The sequence below is a fragment of the Gambusia affinis genome, linkage group LG06 (assembly GCF_019740435.1).
Source record: "Gambusia affinis linkage group LG06, SWU_Gaff_1.0, whole genome shotgun sequence".
NCBI lineage: Eukaryota > Metazoa > Chordata > Actinopteri > Cyprinodontiformes > Poeciliidae > Gambusia > Gambusia affinis.
In genome coordinates, this window is record NC_057873.1 from 20,409,299 (window position 1) to 20,434,371 (window position 25,073).

The 25,073-nt window shown below is 37.9% G+C and overlaps 1 protein-coding gene across 3 annotated transcripts in view; it reads right to left on the reverse strand.

Annotated features, from left to right (window-relative positions):
- grik4 (glutamate receptor, ionotropic, kainate 4) overlaps positions 1–25,073 on the reverse strand; it is a 356,426-nt gene that overhangs the window by 218,837 nt on the left and 112,516 nt on the right. The window lies entirely within an intron of this gene.

Here is a 25,073-nt window from a genome sequence, read left to right on the forward strand (position 1 = left end):
AGCACTCTTCCTTAAAGTTACTCATATTTGACAAGAAACGCAAGGTAAATTGAATCATATTTAGCCACTTTTAGTTCGGTGCGATTGATCTGATTGGTGCCCACAGGTGGTTTTATTCCTGGACTGAACTACAAAACTGAAGACTATTGGGACATCCCAGCAAGCAGGACCCATATGCAAGCAAAAGATGATTTTGTCATTGCTTCTCTTTCTCTTTCTGCTCCCTGTATGATGAGCAAATCACAGTGTGTACTGACAATCCTTCAGAGGTCATTCAGTAGATTTGCTACAATCAGTGGCGTTGACAGACATTTTTGGGGGCAGGTGGTCAAGTGGGGGTGAAAAAAAAAATTGCATGGGACATCTAGCTGCTGTCTGCCTTTGTACTGAGATTATTTTTGCAGGCACAGCTTGAATATCACGTTGCTATATACCTACTTTAAATCAACAGCCACATGCTGTCAGATGCAGATGTTTAATAACATCTCAACATCGCACTGGTCGGTCTCTTCGCCAACTAAATTACCAACAACAGAATAAAGTATAGAAATGCAACATCAATCATTTATACTCCTGCGTGTGGCAAGTGTGACATGACAGGATTTATTCAGACAGTTAAGATGAATGAGATTCACTGCATGCTCTGAGAACAAGATGGATGATAATATTTAAGTATTAAATAGTCTGATCATCTCACCATAAGTTTTACACACAAAATAAAACATGCCCAAACTAACCTTCAAAACAAAAGATGTCTGAATAGACTAAGACTAAAGCAACATAAAGCATTTACCCTGCAGCAAAGTAACTCCAGGACATTTGGAGTTAGTTGGTGCTACAAAGACTCAATCAAATCTTTTACATTTTATGACTTAGCCTTGCTTCCTTGAACAAAATAGGATAAGTCCGTGGGCTATGCAAAACAAGTTTGTTACATTTTTTGCTCAAAACCATTCTCAGATAAAGTATCAAGTACATTTAGTTCTGCCAAAGTTCTGCCTATTTTCAGCTCCTTTCAGAATTAGCTGGTTTTGAGCTAGCTAGGTCGCCATTATGGACTTGGCTCGAAAAGGTCTATTATGCGAATACGCCGATAGCCACACACCACAACTTAATGTTTACAGACGTGGCTGCAGCTAGATTTTTCAAAAAGTTGGAAGCAAACTTAAATTGTTGATCTAATAAAATAAAGCCGTCTCAACTACAATTCTTATGGCAGTTCAAAACCTTTCGCTTTGAAGCTAAGGTAACAGGAAAATCGGAAATCATTGCACTGTAGTAAAATCATAGAGGTTACAGAGTAAAAGGCAGAAGACCCACAAGGCCTGACAGTGTAAAACGGGAGGAGAAAGCGTGCTGCACGCTACGTTTTAATTGAGTTACGTTAAGCTGCTGATATAATCTCTGTCTTGTGTCTGTAATGAGAGTTAGGCATGTGTGAAAAGGCTGTACCTGCACTGTAACACAACTCAGCTTCACTGTAGATAGTGCTCATTAAAAATTGAGTTGGCTTGTGCCTCTGTGTGTGTGTGTCGCTGTGTATAACAGTGTCTGCTTGCACATATTGCATATCTGTCTGTATCTTTCTACATTCCCAAACTCTGCAGGGGTGAACTTGCCTTGTCTACTAAACCTGTTCCCACTGAGATACCATGAAGAGGTACTGTAGCGTGGGATGTACCTGGGGAATTCACAGCAGCTGCTGTCCCTTTGCTAGATAACGCACTGCTCTGAAAAAAAAAAAAAAAAAAAAAAGGTAGTAACTTGACATACCAGCTCACTCCTTTCTTTTGTCTGACGAATCCACAAAAGTAAAAGACAGTGAACTGATAAGGTGATCGTATCAATTCCATGGTGGGTTTCATTTCAAGAAGGGAGAAGACAAATACTTTGAACGATAACACGCATTCAGTGAGGATAGGATGTGACAACAGCATAAAAATAACCTTGAATAAGTTTCTCTTGATTATCAAAGTTTCGAAGTTAAATCAAATTCACCATTGCGACTGGTGCAGCTAAATCTGACCAAAGTTGCTGCTGCATTTCCTTGTTATTTTGACCAAATCAAAAACTGAACAGAAAAAGCTCACCAGAGCTCTGATACTGAGATCTGAATATCATTCAGCTACCAAAATGTCCACTAAACGTTGACGTGAGAGCTTCGGATACAGAGAGCGATGAAGAGCAACAGAGAATGACAGCTGTGTGTTTTTGTGAATGCATCTGGAATATGATCAACCTAAGCAGAGGTTTGCATGGAGAGGGAAAATAACACCCAATCTTGGTCCAGTTATAGACTCAGTCAATATGAAAATCCCAGCGAGCTGCTGGCAAAAATCTAGTTTTATTCTTTTTTAGACAATTGTAAAAAGCAGCTTTGGCATTTGGTGAACACAAAGAATAATCCGTAAATCTGGACTGAAAACAACCATAAAAAAGACTCTTTCAAAAAACAAACAAGAGGCATATTTTCAGCTGATTTTATTAGACTTATTGTTTTTATATAGCTTCTTAGAGCAAACAATAACCATGTAGACACAGATTTCCTTTAGCTATATTTCTTTCAGAGATTAAATATAGATGTTTTAAAATAGTACTGCACATTTGGCACTAATCTTACTCAATCAGAGTTGCATTTCGTAACATATTAATGCTTAAGCTTAAATCATCCTTAAACAACAATAGTGTGGAGTATTAGGGCCACAAATCCACTGCTTTGTGTTAATATGCACAAGTTGCAGAACCTTCTGTGCATGCAACTGTTTTCTCTATTATTGGGTCAACCTGACAAAGCCAGTTTACGCTACATCCAAACAGGTGGGGGTGCAGAGCTAATCTGTCTACTCAAAGTGAAATAAGAAGAAGAAAAAAGATTGACTTCTCAACAGGAAACTTCTGTGATTTATCAGGGATAATAGGAATTCTTGTTTTCATTTTTTCTTCTTGTGATCGGACAGTTCAAGTTGAAATTTACTGTTTAGCCAATAACTATGCCCATTTTGTCCATTCCTGATTTCATTTAGTATCACATTTTCCTACCCATCATATTTTAAACGGACTTCATGTTCCACAGAAGATTTTATGTTATACACTATTTTCACTGATTGTGGTTCTGTGGTTAGTTTATTGAACCAAACAGTCTTGGACAATGCACAGCAGCTGTTAGACCCATAAAATCACTAACCATTTTAAGGTTAGTAATGCACACACCTGCCAAGAGTCTCAGAGTCTGACATTTGTTTCACAGGCATTGCAAAGAGGAATTACTCTAAACAAGGAAACATGGGTGCACTCACTGAGAGGACCCCAAGTCTCTTCATCTTTACAGTCAAATTTTGGTCTAAAAATGTATTTTACTATTACTTGTAATTGTCAAATTACTGGAAAAAAAGACTATGATTGCTCAATTTTTCTGTCAGTGCTATAAAAATTAGTTGAATTTTGTGATTCTGATTTTTGTAAAGCTCAGACTTTGGGTGAATACTCTGTAATAATTCACTCAGCTATAATAGTTAGAGTAAAATATTAGAGTTTCACCAAAACAGCACTGTTTCTGAGTTTTGCTCTTTCTGCACAACAACAAAAACATTTAAAGGAGGTTTCCAACATTTCCGTAACTGAGAGATAGTTTTGTTTTTTTTAAGATAGATTTTTTTTAAGAATATTTTTTTTTTGCAAAAAGAAAAAAAGGTTGAAAATGAAACATTTAAAGTTAGGCAACATATCTACAGATCAAGCACAATGTTGAAAAACACATTACCATTTTTTTTCTTTAACCATAAAAGATGGAGTCTCTATTTAAGGCTACATTACATAAAAATGTTTTCTAAAAAAATGCAAAAAAGATAATGCCCCTGTAACGGGGTCAAAATGTACCAAACCATTTTATTCTTTCTATATGGGATTCAACTTCAAACATGTAATGCCAAAGACTTTACCATAAAGCTTTCAAAAATCAAAACAGAGAGGTAATGTTTGGATGGGAAAGCCTTTCTAAAAATAATGTGAGCGTACCAAGGATACACTCATCATTGAATACAGGCTCCCTGAGGGTCCTGAGGGATTCTGCAGCACAAAGAGGAGAGGGAATCATGCTTGTAGTGATCTTGCCATCTGTTTCACAGGAATTGATTTCTGGAGCATCTGGCTCAATGCGTGTCTACTTTTCAATGACCTGGATCATTCTCTGCCCTATAAAAATATATCCACACATTGGCATGCTGCCTTGTTTGCTTGCACACATGCATACTTAATGACAGGGAAGAATACAAGAAACTGCTGGAGGCACTGCCCCTTCTGCAAAAGTATTCATACGTCTTCAATTATTTCTTTCAGAATACATAATAAGGTTTTTCCTGAAAATGTGGAAAGGACCCGCACAGGTCTCGATGAGTACTCGTTTGCATCCAGCATTGGCTTATTTTGAGTTGCTAGTACCATTGTCTTGATATAGGACATATGACACCTGGCACGGGTGCAATAAATGGTTCTAAAGCATTATTCTCATACCATTACATCCTAGAAATGTAATAGGGTTCTTGTTTTGAATTCAGAACATTCTTCATTTAAATACATAAAATGAGAACCTCATGAATAAACACAGTTCCTACAAACATTAGTTTTTGCTATTATGCTGCCACTGTCCTCTGATGAGCCCCTCACTGAGAATCTGTTTGAAAGTTATTCTAATAATCTTAAAAACGATATATATACTAAAGAGCTTGCTTCTAAAGTACAATGCAAATTCACAAAGCATTTAGACTCAGTTTTTCACTACAATATACACATTATTCAAGATTCTGATATTCATCTCAAATATCAGAATGAGGTGATATTAAAACTATGATTTCTGTATATGTTAAAATCCATTCTAATTCACTGTTGCATCACTTTTTCTGTCAGTGCAGATGTAACAAAAACTGGAAAATTAGAGAAAATTAGATATTTTTTTAGAATTGCTAAACTTTATACTGAAATCATCATTTTAGTATGAAGCCATCCTGATGGAGCTGTTGACTGAATCATGAAGATTAGTGTTAAATCGTGTTAGAGAGTACTCCAGATGTTAAAGGTGATTGCCTTCTGTTTCCAGCAAAATTGAATTGCCCACTCCAGTTTTGAAACCCTTTGAAAACTTCACGGTGTCAACACTTGACATTGTCTGTTTTTAAAGTAGCTAAAGTAAGGGTGACTCCTGCTTTAGGGCTTCAAATTTCAGGTGAAAATGGGCATGATGTTTTTTTTCCCCCTCAGAGATTTTTTCACCTCTGTATTTGGTTGTTTTGAAGCAACCCAAATAACTAAGCCACACCAAAACTACCATTACTCCAGCAGCCCAAACCTGATTGCAGGTGTTTTTCTAAATATTGTTCGGTCAATGTTTAGAAAGCTGCCTTTATTCCCTCCATATTATTCCAGACTTAGAAAGCAGGTTCTTTTTTTCCCCTCTTGAACTCCTGTTTTCCCTCACTTGAGATGGGCTGTTGCAAATAAATAAATAGCTCTACATGCAGAGGAGTATATGAGCAAACCCTCCTACATGATGTGATAACATTGTGCTTGAAGTAGGACTTCAATTGGACACTCTGAAACAGCGTGGAACTCAGTATCCCACACAGCACTTCCCAGTTGCCTCAGATCAGCGTTCAACCATTTTCCCCAGTGACCGTAGCTTGGAAGGAGCACAGTGCATTAATGGCTCTATGCAAACAGAGACTTAAGAGATGATTTGGGTTTCCACAAAAGGAAGCATTCAAAGTATACAGTTTGTAAAACCACATGTCCAATTCTGGATTTTCTGATCTTATTTAATAGCTATTCTGATTTTTCCAATTCCAGTTATTGGAAAAACACTTTACAGATATATAACATCATAATTAATAAACCGAAAATCAATAGATTTTCAGTCAACGTGCATGTGCTCAAGAGTGCATTGAGCACATGCATTCCTGTTGCCATGCAGAAGAGCATTACAGTAACATTTAAAGAAACTTTTCCACTGCATATCTATAGTAAGACCATGTTTTTATAAACCTCTGCATTGTGAAGATCCATACAAAGCATTCTGACGTTAACCGGCAACTTGACAAGGTACATCGGTTCAGTCGCTTGGTAACACAAACTGTGAATCAAACAATTACACTGCAGCAGCTGAGAGGACAGATGTAGCAAAGACGACTTGGTAAAGTTTAAAGTTCAAACTTTGAACATTTTGTAGCTGTCGGGAGTGTTTTAGAAAACTGCTGATCGACTGGCATTTTCACACACAGACCATCCGAGTATAATACATAGAACATAAAATGTCCACAGACTGGTAATTGTCTGGGACAAAATTGTCGTGTTGATGTTGGGGGAGGGGCTCGGAAGATTGGTTTTGGATGACTGCAAAGGCAACAGAAGCGCAGATAAACAGTTGCTGCAACCGAGACATGAGGAATATTCTCCCTCAATGTGCAACACCTCAAACCTTGAAGCAAAGGGGTTAAAGCAGCTGAGCACCAGGCCGGGTGCTGCTCCTGCCAAGACTACTCTGGACTGAAAACAGAACTCACCCAGGCTCATCCAAATTACACTCTAACGGACTGGATAAATGTTGCCTGTTCAAATGAATCATTAAGATGGTAAGGTTAGTTAGTGGTGAGAACAGCATAAAATCGTAGAGCCATCCATTCTTGTACTAACGGTTGAGACTATGACGATGTTTTCTTTGCATACTTGACACCTTAGAACAAGTTGAACACCAGTTGAACACAGGCCACAGCCTAAACCCATAGCCATCCCTTTATAAACACAATGTACCCATATTCTCAAAAGCACTTCCAGCACGATCATATGCACTTCACCTAAAACTAGTTTTTAAATTCTTAAAAATGACAATCACTTTCCTGTATCCAAATTGCCTCCACAGCTACAAGATCTCAACGCAGTAGACCACCTGCGAGATGAAGTCGGATGGGAATTAAGCATTGTAGACGCTCAGCTGACAAATCTGCAATATTTATGTGAGGGCAATACTGATTGTAAAAAAAAAAAAAAAAAAAAAAAAAGGACCAATATGGTACTAACAAGGTGTCTGACAAATTGGGTGATGAGTTTATTAATCTGTGTAATATATAGAAAGAGGCATTTATTTAGATATTTAGATAGTATTCTGCTACCTTTTTAGCTTTGTGCAGGCTGTTTTGTAAGTTAAATGTGTTGTGTACCTAAAATGTTAGGGCTTAAAACATGTGCTCAAAAATTATTCAAATTGAACTAAGACAAAAATATCTGAACATCTGTTTCTATTAGAATTGACTGCATGTACAGTCAATGGACAATGCCAATTTGTGGCAACCTGGGGTGGATTTTCTTCATTATGAAACCCAAATGTAAGATGTTATAGTTAATATGGGAAACCAACAACACCACCTGGAATAACTCCAGGAAAATATAATAGTAAGGACACAGGTAAGTTCTACTGGAAATGAGATTCAGAAAGTTCTACAAAAATTTATTAAACTTCAATATGCTTCTTTTGTTTAAAAACATTAGCAAAAACCTGCAACTGAATGGTTAAAACAGTGAATGCATTTTTAATGAAATTGATTGTAATAAAATGTTTAAATTTCAAAGGAAACTGAGGCTTACCAGTGGTGGGGAAGTGGTGAGGAAAGGGGCAACATATATGTATATATGTATAAATATATATGTGTAAAAACATTAAAGAAATTTGACTTCCCTATGTGATGCCTTGAAATTCACCTTGAAGCTAAGCTGAGGACTGCAGCTTCTAGTCAGAGGGTTTGTTGAAGGGTTTCTAAAACATGCATGAAAGAGTCAAACTCTCCTGGTATGTTGATGAGGAAATAACATAAAATGATATAAAGCTCAAAGAAGTTTAGTTTACATAATAACTGCCCCCCCAGGAGTACCAGAAGTTTTTAAAGCAACTCTGTCTGTAAGGATAGATAGGGACATGCTCACCTCTTTTGCATTCTGCTCCTTAATTGCTAATCACCCCACTATAAAACACAAAGTAACAACAAGCTAGTTTCCTGGGGCAATTAGGTATCCTGACGGCTCTGTGTACGGAGACTCAGTTTATTAAGGAAAGCCAAACGGTGCCTCCAGGGAGGAAAATCACAGCACTAGGATGTTTAACTTATGGCTGCTGGCAAAAACAGCCGGGCAAACATTACTGGTGCCAAGGTACTAAAGGATAACATCCCTCTATTTGTCAACACATCAGATTTACTTCCAAGGCAAGGAAGTTATTACATCCAGAGATCTTAGACCTCCCTGAAAGCATAAAGCTGCAATGATTTAGTTGGATTTTACGGAAAACATCACAATTAGCCTTCAGTGACACCAGCACTCATCCAGTAAAAGTTCTAACCTCTGTTTTCCATTAAAATGTAAGCAGCCATTTCCAGCAGGAAGATATGTGTTGCTTTTATGTTCTGACAGAGTGCAATTTCACACATAGATTTTCAAGTGACACCTTAACTACATCCAAAATCAATGTGGATACAGATAAACAAGAGAATATCATTGTCCATTGACATTACATATGGTGTTCCTATTGACTCTTCTTATGCCACTTTATTCCACTGGTGTTAAAATAATAGAAAAGTACTTCAAAGTTGAAAACTTTTACAAAAACATGTTTTTTTACATATTTTAATGTGACTGTCAACATGTCCTGACAGCATTATATGGATAATGTGTGAAAAATAAAAAAAAACACATCAGGCTCCATTGCACTTTATGTTCTTTATAAAAGTTGCCTACTGCAGCTTTAGGGGGAGAATATTCCCTTTCACTGTGCCGTCTTTGTTTCCATGTTAACACTAGAGGTTGGTATTTATATTTCCAGGAAATATTCTGGCCTTACTGTCATCTGCAAGATTAACACTCAGCGTGGCTAAAACCGCACTGGAGAAAGTGCGTGCATATATTTCACTCCATGTGAATGGTGCTGCAAATGACTGGTGCTCCCTGTCTGTTCAGAACCAGAGATATTAATAAGAAATCTACCCACGGGCCAGTTTCACACAGTGCAGATTAAGAAACGTTCAGTATTGATGTTTGCACTGAAGCTCAGAGGAATAACTGCTGCTAGGAATGGTGGTGTTGCCTTTAGGTGACGCTAGCATGTCGGCAAAAATAACTAAGGATTTCGTGTCTTCATACGAATATAAGAATTTAAGCTATGTGATTGAACAAGGAGTCGGTGCGCTTGCTATTCATGTATGTACATGAGAGATGTAGCAGATGGTGTGGAAAAGAAATTAATAAATCAGTGTTTTTACCAGCTGGTCATCAGTGCTACATATGTAAGAGCAGAGGAGTCAACAAGTTGATTATATGCACACTTATGGTAAATGTGTCTACTTACAACGGTCCAGCTGTTTTTCTGAACAATAAGAGTTTTATCAGGCGACATCAATTATCTTGGAACCACTACATTTCTTTTTGATTTATGACATATGTAAATGTGGCTCTCACACCTACTTGGTAAATTTGATCATACCGAAAAGTTAATTTGCCTGAGCATTTCAACTACAGATTTATTACACAGAGGGATTTATTTCAAATGTTTATTTCCCTTCATTTTTATGGTTATGTCTTAGAGCCGATTAAAAAAAAAAAACTTACATAAGTCCAGTAAAAATGATAATTATTATAGAAATGCTACAACAAATGTGCATCTACATACTGTATAGTACATGAACTTTACACGTTAATGACTGCATTAATGACTGTGTGACATGACAGTGTCCAGTCTGTGGCACTGCTGATAGATTAAGGAAGCGCCAGTGGCTTTAATTGCAGCTTTCAGCCCATCTGGATTGTTGGGTCTCTCATCTTTATCTTGATAATACCAAACAGATTCTCTATGGGATTCAAGTCAGGTCAGTCTGCTGGCCAATTAAGCACCATTATACAATGGTCATTGAACCTGTTATATGAACTGTTGGCCATGCAGGCAGGTACCAGATCCTGCTGGAAAATGAAATTAGCATCTCCATAAATCTTGTCAGCAAATGGAACGAGTCTAAAATTCATTGGTGGACGGCTCGCTGACTCTGGACTCGATAAAACACAGTCGGCCGGCACCAGCAAGTGAAATCGCTCTCCAGACTCTGAGTGACTGTGGGAACTTGACCACTTTTCCTCCAGACTCATAGACTTTGATTTACAAATTAAATGCCAGAGGATTTTGGACCACTGAGCAAGAATCCAGTGCTACTTCTCTTTAGATTGTGCAAGAGACTCCTGACATCGTCTCTCGCTAAGCAGTGCCTCAACACAGGGGATGCGACAGCGGGATACATCTGTGTGTGGTGGCTCTGCAGTCTGCGCCTTGTGAACCTCCTCGTGAATAGGCTTTGCTTAATCTTCTCAAGTGGCTATCCCAGTTCCTCGTGCAGCTTTTTCTGCCAAACCTTTTTTTTTTTTTTTTTTACATTCAACTTTTTGTTATAACGCTTGGATACTGTAAGAGTAGCAAAAGGTTCCTTTATTAGGGGGGCAGAACATTATGCATGTTTGACCCCAAACTTACAAATCATTTGACCAAGAACACGGTATGGCTGCATCCTCAAATAAACTTAAATGATAATTATAAAGCTTCATACATTAGAAAACTACGTTAAATAAAAGTAATAAAACTATCCAAGGTGGAGACAGAGATGGAGTGAGGCAGATCTCTATTGAGCAAGGTCTTAATCATGGATTTTCCCACCTTTTTTTTTGCTATCAATAATTGTAATTTTGCTTCACGTCATCCAAAACAAAACATATTTGCACTAAATGGTTTAAACCTTCTTTTTGGGAAATAATGTGCATTCCTGAGTCTTAAATAAATTAGCGACACAAAGGAGTAGTTCTGCAATCTGGTTTCACATCTTGCTTTTTTTTAAGATTCCACAGTTTAACACTCTGTGAACAGACAACTTCCTAATCAATGACCTTATGTGACCTTTAGCCTCAATCCCTAATTATCCTTAATAAATATCACTCCGTTACTAGATGAGGTTAACTTTTGATTAATCACTGAATTAAATATCATTAAATTGCTGAATATCATTGGTAAGTCCATTTCTTTCGCTATTCAATAAAATGATTTATTGAATTCAATTATATAGAAATGCAGTAGATTTATCGTTAAATATAATAAATATTTTAAAATATTGAGGGAGCCTCCCAGAGTAGGTTTGCTTACTATGGATAATTTTAAAAATGTTTTAATTTGTGCAGGAAAGTTAATGTTATACAGGATTAAATGTTCAGAAGATAGACATGTTTTACTTTAAAAAAAAAAAGAAGAAAATTATGAAATGCTTAATTGATGTCACTTAGGAAATGATTTTTGGTGCAAGTAGCAATGATGTTAATGTGGGTCCTCGTACAGCAGATGCTACTTTATCCTGTATTATGAAAAAAAGTCAAGCAAAGTTAAGTATCTTGATACCGAGAGTGCTGCCTTCAAGTAAAGCTCCAGGGAAAAAGTAAGGAAGGGACTTTATGGCATTGTAGAGAATATTAGTTATTGCTTCTGCAAAAATACAGAACTGACCAAACAGGAAAAGGGGTTCTTGGTGTGACATAAAAGATATCTTTTGTTTGCACATAAAAAAATATACACCATAATTTAGAGCAATACCTTGAAAACTGCTTTGTTGGTAAAATGCGACTTAATGAGTGTTGGATTTTTGCCGGCAGACAAACCAACTCATTAAAAAGATGCACTCCTCTTATGTTGGGCATCATCCACTCCTTTGTTTCACCGAGCCGAAGAAACTGGCTCTTGTCTGCAACACCAGAGGTAAACGTCCTCTTTGACATATCCATTAAAATGCAGCAGTGCAGTGAAGTTAATAAATGGGTACAGAAGACAACAGCAACACCATCTAACGGCATCATAAAGTTTGCAAGGGAAACATAAATAATGGAAGACTCATTTTTTCTATCCACCTTGTCCCAGCTACTACAGCTTTTTCTTTATCCCCGGTTTCTGCCAGGTAGTATGGGAATCAGTTTGAAAAGCATTCATGTGCACAGAGGCAGATGAAAAGTATACACATTAAATTCTGTAGATCATAAATTATGTCCAACAACGTTGTAAAGTTGCTTTGTCGCAATAAAAAATAAAATATGTAACCAACATATGAAAAATTAGGTGAACTGAGTACAGTGATAGGAAAATGCAAACTATTTTCAGCAAAAAAAAAAAAAAAACCCTACATGGAATAATGACTTCATACCTAATAGTCCGGTAAATTCGGTTCAATTGGGAATCAAGACTACAACAAATGTTTCATTTTCAGCTGATACAGTTCACTTTCACACTGCTCTGTCAAACAAACCTGTTCAGCCCCTCACCTCTCACTCAGGTTTTTAGGTGAACAGAAATTCACTTTTTTGATCCACATCAGAGTTCAACTATGCATTCAGACCTCAAAATCTAGTTCAGGAAACTTGATTTTGAATAAAATACGCTGTAAGGAGTTACACCTCAGAAAATAATGATTTTAGACTTTTTTATTGAAAATATCTACATAGTGTGAATTTTATGAACTGAATGTACAGAATAGGATTCAAGATTATTCAGCAGTGAAGACGTGGACGCTTTCTAAATCTGTCTGCTGATGCAGGACGGACTTCGACATGTTTAGTGATTTTACTGCTCATATTTCAAATAATCCTTCTTCTAATTGTAGATTTCTGCTCTCTACTTATGGTTTCAGAGGGGCTCCTGTTAGAACTCATTGTTAGAAAGTTCAAACCAAAACTCAAGTTCTTCATGGCAATAACATTGTACTAATATGCATATCGAATAGCTTGAACTGCAATAAATGTTAGCTAATTTCTTAAGTATCACGTGTCCAGGCTGAGGGCAATATATTCTGTGACACCAGCAGACTGACCTCACACCAGTGTAATGCAGAACAGGTAGTCTTGGTAGTAAGGTGATGAAGTAATCAAGAAACAACTTATTTAATCACTGCCAAAGCAGCAGGCATTAGCCAAAAGCAACCTTTTCAAAATATGTTGTATTGGAAATACTGAATTTACTTTTTTATTTACATGTAAAAACAACACACTGACGCAGCTTCATGGAGTCACTTTAAATTTAGATTGTCCGCCACAGTCTTCTTGATTTTTCATCTTCTACTAACTGATGAAAAATAGTTTGCTGTATTCAGGAATAAATTATCATGCACCAGCTAAAGCCACAGGTTAAACCTCATTTGATTAAAGACACAGCTGCAAACAGGGCAACACGTAGGCCAATATCCCTGGAAAGCTTGGACATTTTCGTAGGTGTGTGATTACTGTGACAGACAGACAAGAAGAAATTTAGCTAAACTGCTCACCAGTTATTTCAGAAAAGCAGGTCGCAGCATACTAAAGCAAACCAATTGGCTGCAGATATCATGGTTTGATAATTTAATCAATTCTCCAGCAACACCACCAGGAATATGAAGAACAAACATGGCAAAACCCAGCTTTGTTTGAGATTTATACCTTAGTTTCTTCTGTTCACAGAACAATATCCCCGTAATGTATTGACTTATTAATGAAAGTATTTCCAAATATTCTTTCCTTTTGTGCTTCTCTTAGACTGGAGGTATCCTTACTGCCCACCAATCAATTGTGCTCCAGATAACACAACCTGTATTGCATCAGTAAATTCGGTGACTGTAACCTCAGGACACACGGTTATCTGAAACTGAGGTTTATTAAATCTGAGACAATGTTCTAGGCTCCAGACATTGTTGTGTCACCATTACATCATCAAATAGCCATTGGTTTAGTATGCCGACAAGCTTAGCATTGTTCCATGTAAGGCACAATGTATGCTTGGGCAGGTCAGAGCTGCCACAACACCACAAGACCACCAGGCTGCATATTTGAAAAGTAAACATAACCCAATTCACCCAATTCATTGCATTCTGTAGACTCAGTGACGGATCAGCACTGCTTTCCCTAGAGTCATGGCAGCAGTGTGACTGCAGGCGGCATTAAAGCTTGATCAACTTAAACAAGCTCTGAGAATAATGTTCAAAAATAAGAGGATTAAAGCCCAGCTATGCAATGCCTACTGTACAAAGAAGTCTAGAGCAGTGCAGTAGATGTTAGGCTGCCAAAGTACTAACTGAGGCATGACAGTGCTCTGTCCAGCAGCATCCCTCTATCATTTTCTTCACTTATTCAACTGAGCAGAAAAGGAAGCAGACAGACTACAGGGACAAACATTTCATCTTACTTCAGCTTTAGCCCTAACATGCAAGGATGCCCATCTATAAACCACATACAGTAATTGGTCCAAGCCTACATAAATCCCAGCAAACCTCTCTGCAGCAGAACAACATTCTTAGTCAATCGGCCCAAACTACAGCCCTTATATGCTCCACTGACCAGCCAACCAAGCCATAACAGTAAAGAGTGACGTCTGTGAAACTGTCTTTTGCTGCCAAGCATGACCCCAAACAGTCCCCAGATCTCTGTCTTGATGGTATTGGACTGGGGTCAAAATATACATTACATATATAAAATATTCTGCTAAATCAACCAATCCCTTACCACTACTTGGCATAAACAGTACTCAGTGCTTGTCTATATATTTCTATTCCCTTTTTGTGTAGGAGGTGAAATTGATCTCCCATGGCGTAATGGGGGAGTCAGACTGATAGAGGAATGAGGCATTTCAGGTGAGCTAGAGACTTGTAGATAGGGCTCCATTTGGGAAACTCACAGGCAGGATAAATCTAGCCTGCGGAAAGTAACAAAGAGTCAGGGTGCATTCATACAGACAGGGAGACAAAGAGATGGCAGTTTGCTTGCCACATGCATGGACACTGTTGCTCAGTGTGAGTGAGAAGAATCGTTTTGCCAAGAATAAGAATCCTCTCCCATTGTTTGTTTCTCAGTGGGTCCATTCTTTGTGCTCCTTCACAAACTATATCTCCTTTTTTTTATCATTTAATCATATTTTAAGTAAAATACTTTTCTCAGTACATAAGTTTTCATAAGCCTTTCAAAGGAAGCCATTTGACTTGCGTTTATTCGTCAAAGTAAAAGTTTGGTGGAACGATTTTTTATTTTTCTGGCATACCTGTAACTTTACTAAAGCCACCTGCGATCAACCCAAGGCCTGATGTTTGTGATGGGTCGAGATGAACCCTTTTCTATGGCAGACAAACTAGTAAGTTCCAGTTGCACATCAAAACAGTAAAGCGGATCCATCTAGGCCAGGTCCTGTCTTTAACCTCAGCAAGGTCTCAGTTAAGTATAGAAGTAAGGCTGCCATTCAAATGGCACCATCAGGATTTCCACTGCCAGCAGGCAAGGCGGGTAAAATGTCTCGCCCAAGGAGCGGGGATTTGTACTGGACAAACTCCTATCCCCTCAGCCACTGTTGCCCCAAATGAAAACCCCACATTTTAATGGGTGTGTTTATTTCTATAATTCATGATATTTCTTAGTTTCCTGGAGTAGCTCTAACAAGGATAATAGGGGTGAGGTCTGTGTGGATTGGGCCTGTTTCTATCAAATCATCTCAAATTGTGATCTTGGGAAGTCTGGGGTGAAGTTATTGTCTTAAAGGTGCCAACTCGGTTATGCTAAATGGAGGGAGTAACATCTCTGTCTGAAGCTGTGCTCAAGTTTGACTCTGAGTCACAGCTAATACATCCATTAATGTGTTTCCAACATAAAACGTAACAATACAGAAAGTGTTTTTTCATATATCAGTGCTCTTATTTCTGTCAATCTGTGTACATTTATTGTGAATAACTTTGAAACTTTTGTTCTGTTAATATGTTTAAAACACTGGAAAATGTTGTTCCATTGGGTATTAGTTGGTTTTCTATTCTAGTCAGAGTGACACGAACAGCTTGAACAAAGCCTGATATGGAGAACATGAACCTTTGGGAAAAATGAATTCTCTATAAATAACACTGGAGTCTGCACACAGAATGTGCTTTTGCTAGCGCAATGAAAATGAAAAGGACCCAATATGTCAGAGGCAGAAAAATGCACAAAGGTTACAGAGGGTCAAAGAAGCTATATAAAGGCAAATGTGTCAGACAGATCTGTTTTACCTCTGTTAAACAGACAAACTATTGAGCCCAAGGACTTTGTGTCTGTCATTTTACATAAAAAACATTCTTAGACTATAACAAATGACAAATAACCTTGGCAAATAAAAATAATCATTCAAATCTGAGCTGCCACCAATGCCAATCTGGCACTGTACAACGTGTTTTGATTGATTCATTCAGTTTCAAAGCTGGTGTGAAAAGAATACGCAACCATTATGTACAGAATTACGCAGCTGACGTAAGCCACAGAAATGCAGGAACCAAGAAAATTCATAAGCTGTGCGCCACTGAACAGAAGCTATTTCTTTCCTACTCCATTCATTGCTTTTTGTTAACATTTTGTGGCTGTAATCTTTCATACTACATGCAGAAAGTCAAGATTCTTTATATGGGGATGATTACTGTTTGAGATATGACCAACATCAAACCCTGATTCTAAGTCTGAGGCTCTAATCTAGCTTTCATCCATCCATCCATCTATCTTCTACAGTTGGCGGTGCCACTGTTACCTATCAGTATAAGTGGGGGCTAAACCATGCCCTGATTCATGCAAAACTCACTGCCCAGGACCCGATTTATTTAGGATTAACACCTGCGTTAATTCAGACTTCAACTGAAGATCATAACAAGAATTACTAGGATTATAATTCTTTAAAATCTCACTAATTATTAAGCCAAAGAAACACACACAAATCAAAAGAGTAACAGAAAGAAACAAACACAGCTCATTAATCTACAAACCACAGCTGAAGGATAAATATGCAGGAGCAAGAAATTTTCGAACTGACATAAGATCTACAATTTATCTAAATCTAGTCAGTCTCTCATTGGTCTAAAATAGAGTGGTATCCTGCCTCACTTCTGATCCTAATTTCATACTTTAACTTAAGCAGAGGTAATCATCAGGGGACGGGACGGTTTTCTGTCCCTGCAGTCGTCCACCTCATTTTCTCTTGGATTGAGAACTAGTCAGGTTTCTGCTTCCACGACTGGTTCTGATGGTCAGATGGCCACTGAGACTGGCAGGCTGTCCGTCTGGGATCAGATAGTCTTCATACAGGGTTGTGCATGGGGAATTCTCAAGTGAGGGCGCCTGTCCTGATCAGATGTCTGAGCCTAATTGGGCTCCTTTCAGTGGGGAGGAGAAGCAGCTTTAGTCCCCATCTGATGGAGCTCCTTATCGCCAAGGCAGAGTTTGGCCACTTTATCCAGTATATCCAGTGTGTCATTCTTTCTGTCTTGATCCATAACTCTTGACTATAGGTAAGGGTCGTAAAACAAAGACAGAGTGGTAAACTGAGAGCTTTGTTTTATGGCTTAGCTCTGATACCATGACAGACCAGAGCGATGTCCATACAATTATAGAGAAGCCAGCTATCTATCTCCATCCCACTATCACTTGCAGAAAAGACACCAACATACAACTACTCATGAGGTAAACAGAGATGATCCAATCCATGTTTTCCCACTTGAAAACTATGTCCTCAATTCTGCACTGATAGCTGGGCAGGTCTGGCTACAAACTGTCCCAATGTATGCTCAAGATCTTGACCTGAAGATGGCAACGTATCCATATCCTCAGTGGAAATCACAGGTTTCCAAACCAGACAACTTCCTCTCAGTTACTACAAGATCTTGAACACCACAAACAGAACTGGTGGACAAAAACAAAAAAAACCCAAAACACTGCAGCCCTGGTGGAGTCCAACACCCACTGGGAAGATGGATCAATAAAAAGACAAAATACCGATTTTCTAAAATAATTCCCATTAAATTTATTATTTTTCCTGATAATGATAAATACAGAAAATATGGAAGATTTAAACAAAATAGAACCACCACGTACCATTGAAAACATAATAACTATTACCTGTTTCCATCTGTAATCTTATATTCTTCATGTTTTCTGAAAGGCAACAACCAAACACAATTCCCTTGGCAGTTTTATGCTGCATATCAAACCTGTTCAGAGAAATAAACTACAAATACTGTGCAACTTAGGTGAAACTTATGAAGGTATAACTACAAAAAAAAGTAATATCCCCATCTGGATGGTTCTGTTTAAAGCAGAATGAATTTACTATTAAAAGCTTAAGAAATTAAAGCAAAAAGAAAATACACGTTTTAATTAAAATTAACTTTTTGAATCTGAAAAACTGATTTATTTACTTTAACAACTAATGAGTAAAAATTGCAAATCATTTTCTAATAGGCATTTAAAATAAAACTTTGATACTAATAAATGCCTCAAGGAAACGTTTTCAGAACATGCTCTACACAGTAAGAAGTATCACTAAAGAGCTGGTGCACTTAAGATAAAGTAAAACATCAAATTCCAGAGTTAAGCCTCGGCCTCGGAGCACTGACTCTTGTTTCCCCAAGGATGCGCCTCAGAGCTGGGTTTAGCTTTTTAAATGAAATTCAGTCAGAACAGAAACGACTAGAACAGAGGCAGCTAAAGCATCCTTCATACTCCACTAACCAGAAAGTCTGAACTTCTGGACATCAAACAGTCTCAAGATAGACAGCAATTAACAAGATACTTAGGTAAAATTGCCTGTGGAAAAACGATTTCAAATGTAAGAATATTTAAATGTAGATACTGGATTGACTGTATCTACTAGATTGACTGCCCAGTGCTGCAGTCAGAAGGAAATGTTACTGTTCAAGAAAGTTGTTTCACTTAACAAAAAAGTAAAAATGTCGTGTGGAAATCACTTTTTGCGATTGCTCCTTCAGTGGTGGATTTGGCAGATGTTTGATAAAGTATTGCAAATACTATCCCAGGAAACGACTGCTGTTCACGTCACATTAGTTCTCCATGTAATCGTTACCCTTTTATTCATCACATTCACCTTGTAAAATAAGCAAAAAAAAATAATAAATAAATAAAAATTCCTTCTGCTTTGGATTTTGCTTTACTTTTCTGGGCATAAGCCCAGCAGTGCAACTAAAAAGAACCCCTACGAAGCTATAAACTAACAAAACCCCAAAACAGTCAGCCTTACATGTGGACAGATTAGTGCAGAACTGCTTTTCTGGGCTGTGGCAGATAAAGTTCACAAATATTTGACTTGTATTAATTTCTTTTCGCAGCAGAGTTCAGATAGTAAAAAGAGACTCAAGACAACTTTGCAGATCATTGCAGTTTAGGTTGATCTTTTTACATTAAACTACTGAAAAAGATTAAATGATTGAGTTGTCTGGCGTACTAAGTCCTTTCATAATTCTTACAAAAATACTTCCAAACCATTGATTAAGAAACAAAAAACTATACACAACCTAAAACAAACAAACAATTTTCTTTGTTCAGGTATAATCTGCTAAAATTACAAATTGATTTATTCAATGATATCAGTTCCACTAGAACTCTGCTGTGTCACTGAATTACCCTTTGCAAACATTTATGCAAAACATGGTAGAAATAAATCTTTGTGGTAATAACAGTGACATTTATCAAGCTCATTACTATTATCTATGAAACTGATATATGCACAAAAACTGCTTCATTATCTGCCAACTTTGTTCATTATCTAATTAAAATGATGAAGTATGAATGTACTGACATGTAATCTCAACTGTTTCCAATGTTTCTACAGATTCCAGAGGAGCAAACAGAGACCTCTATGTCCGCCTTTGTAATCTGCTACTTTAAAGGCTTTTCCGGTGTGAGCTATTAAACAGCTGCTGCATTCACCTCCACAAGCCTCCCTCCCAGATCACTGCTGACCTGGGAGGCAATCAACCAAGTCTTGATTAATGGGTGCCCAAGCTTTCGCCGAGGCAATCACAGAAGCCTGGGTCAAACAGTAGCAAAGAGGACACTCAGCAATCATCCCTTATTGCATCAATAACCTCAGTCATCGATTAATCAGCATTAACATTTTAAGAGAGGAACCATGCCTTAACTGTCATGCATCTGTAATGTACATGCCCCGCCTTCTTTTGAGAAAAGCCTTTATTTTCAGAGTTGAGAGCTACTCAGATCGTGGGCCTGTAGTGTTGAGGAACATGGTGATCAGCATGCACACAAGCAGGCTGGGACTGATGACTTAAAAAAGTGAATCTCTAGTCAGAAGCACAATACTTAAATTGATTTTGTCACTTGATGTTGCGACCGCGCAGCACAGATTTCCCCCACTGTTAACTCTCCAGGGAAATGTTACGGGTCATTTGGTCTGACAAAGAGAGGCTTGTCTTTGCCTAAATGGTGCAGTGATGGTGGTGAAGGTGCTGGTGCATCTCAGGCAAGGAGGAAAAGATTGCCCTCATCAATCTAATGCCTCTCCTCCTGAGGTAATCATTTCCGCAGAGCAACATGGCATCTCATTAGGGTGATTCGCTCCCGGTGTCAGTCTGCATCAAACACCTTCACAACAAAAAAATCTGCTGATAGAAAAAAAAAAAAAAAAAAAAAACACACTTTGATGATTGCACAAACTGATAGCACAGGTTTCCTCATTATTATTGTTATTTTCTATTCCTAAGCAGCATTCCATTTTGTTAGTCCCCTGAATATTCTGTATGGGATTCTAATGACTACAGATAGACCGATTTGTGCATGCACAATTCAGTTAATATGGTTACACTGCTCCCTGTGGACATGCATAGGTCAGAATGACTGAATGCCTCTGTAAAGGTACATCACAGAAAATATGAAAAATAAAGTCAAATCATTAATTTCTAATTACTTTGGGTGTGTTGTTTATTTTTTTATGAATAGATATGTGATGTGTCTGTCTTGCATAGTCCTTGAATGGTTGTACAAAATAATGTGAATATGTTGCCTGTCTAGACCCCATATCTTTAAGTAATATCTTGATGGTCTGCTTTGCATCCTTTAGAGATAATATTGCCAACTAAAAGGCAGAAGCAGCATTGCTAGTCATGCATAAGATATATTGTACATTGTAAAAATGATACTATTTTCTGAAATTTTTTGAAAAGGCAAAATATTATAATTTTAATTATATTTACAATGTGCTTTCTTAGAAACAATACAGCAGGCATAAAAAAAACAAAAAAAAAAAACGAGGGCACTGAAGTCAACAATATTTTTGCGGATGTGAGAGAGAAATGTATATCATTATTTTAAGGGTGGTGAGAAAAGATCTAACAAAATACTTCCACTTCAACACTTCAAATGATTTAGCCACTCCACCGAAATAACAATAAAACTGCATTTTCATAAGCAAAGATGCTAGAAAAAATGAGAGGTTAAAAATACAAATCCTCACTCTTTGTAATTTTGTTGCTATATTTAGGTAGAATTAGAGCAACTAAACACAAAACTACCAACTGTTCTGGTGTTAGTTCAGCAACTCTGGTGTGCGTCATTCATAGCTATCTAAACTAACAGAGGGTAGAGGTGTTGGCCCATCCTATGTACCAAAACACTCACAGATGACCCAGTCCTCGCACAGGAATCCCTACCAGCTCCAACCAGAGCAGGAGATGTGGATCCAGAATGCAAATGAATAGTGTATGAGCTAAGCTTCTGCTGGGATTGTTGTTGCTGCTCTTCAGTGGGCCATAGGATTAAAACCAAACCTAAGTACTTAAGAAAATTAAACTAACAAACCAAAGAAAAAGTTCAAAACTCTGTTACTGTTGGAGTGCCTCTATTAGCCCACTCTGGCTGATCTAATTTCCAGATGAATAACATTGATTAGAAAAAGTTCTAAACATATTTAGTGTTTTCTAGTGTATTTTTGTCCTCACTTTTTGCTTCTCCCACAATGTTATTCTAAATCTCTTCCTTGTAGCATCCATTACAATTATATGGACATGGCTAGTTATGAATATAGCATTTTTTTTTTTACAAGACATCATGGTAGGAACATAAATTGTCTTCTTAAAATTATACAATTTTCTAGGATATTTTATAATGCATATATACAAATATGGCTGCACAGTTCCGCAGTTGGTAGAGCCGTTGTCTTGCAGCAAGAAGGTCCTGGGTTCGATTCCCGGCCGGGGTCTTTCTGCATTGAGTTTGCATGTTCTCCCTGTGCATGGTGGGTTCTCCGGCTTCCTCCCACAGTCCAAAAACATGACTGACAGGTTAATTGGTTTCTCTAAATTCTCCCTAGGTGTGAGTGTGTGTGTGAACGGTTGTGTGTCCTGTTTGTCTCTGTGATTGGAACCAGCAACCCTTCCGATCCCACTAGGGACAGAGGGTGTATAGAAAATGGATGGATGGATATACAAATGTATTCTCCAGAGAAAACTGACATTTAATACCTTCCTTTTCCAGTTTGTAATATTCTATAGAAGTGTTCAGAAGCTCCGAAATTCAACATTTAAATTGATGATCTGAGACATAAACCACCCAGAAAATATTCCTAATTTTCCCTACAATCTGTACGCCTCGACAAGAACCAGACTATAACAGCTCTGTGTTCTGAACAAAGTGTGAAAGTTTTGAGATCTGAGAATGCTATGCTGCAAAAATGAAGTGAACAAAGCATGAGGGATACAAAAGGCCTCACAATCCAAACTATATTTCTTCATCTGGGACATCAGTTTGCAAATCTGCAGTGCTGTGTATTCATGTGAACAAAGCTGTGCAAAATTTAAGTAATGTCATTATTTACTTGTAAGTCTACAAACACGAGGTACCACAGCACAGCATACGCTCTATTACCACCAAACACAACCTGTTAAATAACCTTTGCTCCAGCATCAGATGAAGTCCAACACACCTTGTTCCAGTTCCCTGCTTCACTAACATCTCACTTCTCTGTTTCTCAGGCAAACCTGAGGTGATAAATGAAATGAGGGCTGGCATGTTTGCTGGACATTTTAATTAGCTAGTCTTTAATTCAACCTGACCCTCTTTCAACTTTGATCAGCAGGCGAGAGCTCTGATAAAGACCTGTCGCTCACATGCAAACACCGGAGTTATTCAACGGTAAACTGTCTTCTCGCCATTCACAGATGCTCTCTACCTGTGCTGTCAGGGGAAAGGAGTTCATGCTTCAGTGAAAACTAAAAGCCCAGTGAGAATGGAAATATGCCACGTGAGCTGTGTTCATTCATCCCATCTCTTCCTTCATCACAGTGTGGAATGAGAACGAGCCGAATACAAATGCATTCTTTGAATATTTTGAATATTGAGGCTAAATTAATGTTTTTATAGTGTTACAGTATGTTTAAAGGGAAATCTTGTATTCAGCCTACTCTTGTGCACCAAAGAAACCAACCATGAGCAAACAAATACAACAGAAGTAAAACTTTCTCTTTGTGATCTTTTCGTAGAACTGACAACTATAACATGTACATGTGGGACATGTTGTAATGCAGACAATTTTACAACAATAATTGTAATATAATTATAACAATAGTATGAGTACAAATCTCATATTATACAAATAATAAGTTTATATTTCTAAATCGGCTTCAACCTCGCCTATCAGAATTTAAACGTGTGGCAAAAAGCTTTGTACACCAAAACAGACTAGATCCTTCTTAACGCAAGAAAGACCTAGATAGCTAGAACATCTTTGATTATCTTTAGACCCACCATGAAGGGAAAGAGGGTGTTCAATAAGAGACAAAAAATTCAATTTAATAATGTCAAGAGAGGAGTTAAAGACTCAAACTCCAGTGCAAAATGAATTGAGATAAAACCCAGATTTGAGTCCAACTCAACTGAGGTCAGATAAGTCAAACAAACTGATCTGAAGACAAAGAACAAAAGTTGCCTAAATACAGATCCCACTGGGGAGATACAACACGCAAAGGAACAAAACATATAAAATGAGCAAAAACTAACTGTGGTCAACTTTAACAAACAAACTTCCCATACCCACACTGTATATAGCATTACTCTTTCTCGGTCGGCCACAGAACACAGTTTTTCCTCAGAACATTAACTTCTTGTAATGGTTTATCAACACAAACAACATAGCCTTTTCTCTCACCCCTAGTGACTGGTTTCACCCTACTGTATATTCTCTAACTGGTTGATAAAAACATGTTTTTGCTTGCTTTTTGTCAAAGGATCGCTTCAGGTTTTCTTCACTTATGAGTGGATGCCCAGTTCATTCCTACCTGCCTGCACAGGGCCATGTTCCAACTCATTATCATTATATTAGCCAGGCAAAGGGAGCCGTCTATCAGGCGGCACCAGCGACAGCATCCAGTCTGGGTGTGATCAGGAATGTGTTTTTTCTTACAGGATCGGTAGGTGAACACCAAAGCTAAAACAATACCCTCCTTCACCACACACCACTGGATCCAGCTGTTCTCCAGCTTCTCCTTCCGCTGTTGCCCTTCATTCTTGTGTTCTGAAAGATTCTGTGACCACTTTACCCAACACAGTCATTCATCAACTTCTTTCTCTACTTCACAGTTTCATAGAGCTGAAGTATCATATATCTCTTTCCTTTCCCTCAGTTCCTCTCACTAAAACCTCAGCTGGTCTCATTCTCTGAGTTTCTGAGCCCATCCTTCTCTACTTGCTATTATCTCCCCATTTTTCCACATCCTCTTTTGCTGCTCCGCATAGTGGGTGGTCTTTAATTTTTGTCCCCTCAGGTCTTCTTTTCTTCTTTATCTATAATTCTCCCCTTGAAAACCATCCATCTTTCTGTCCAATTCTAAACCTCTAATTCTAGAAACTTGTGCCTGAGAAAAATATTCAATGCCACTGAACAGCCACTACATTCACCCACAGAATAGCAAGACATGGCCACTGACTCAAAGAAACATGTCCAGAAGAAACTCCCCTCCCCCCACAAAATAACATCAGAAACATCAGTGATTGCAGTAGATTTGTGCTGAACAGCGTAGAAATACATATTATTCATATACAACTATAAAATGTGTTGGTGGGAAATTAAGGAGGGCTGGATTTTCCAGGTACACACTTTTAGCATCACTGTAGGCTTTTTGGTCATTGACAGAGGGGTACCATCAAATTTGTCCACATTTGTAATTGCATTGATGAAATAAAAATCTTCTCAGTCTCTACCA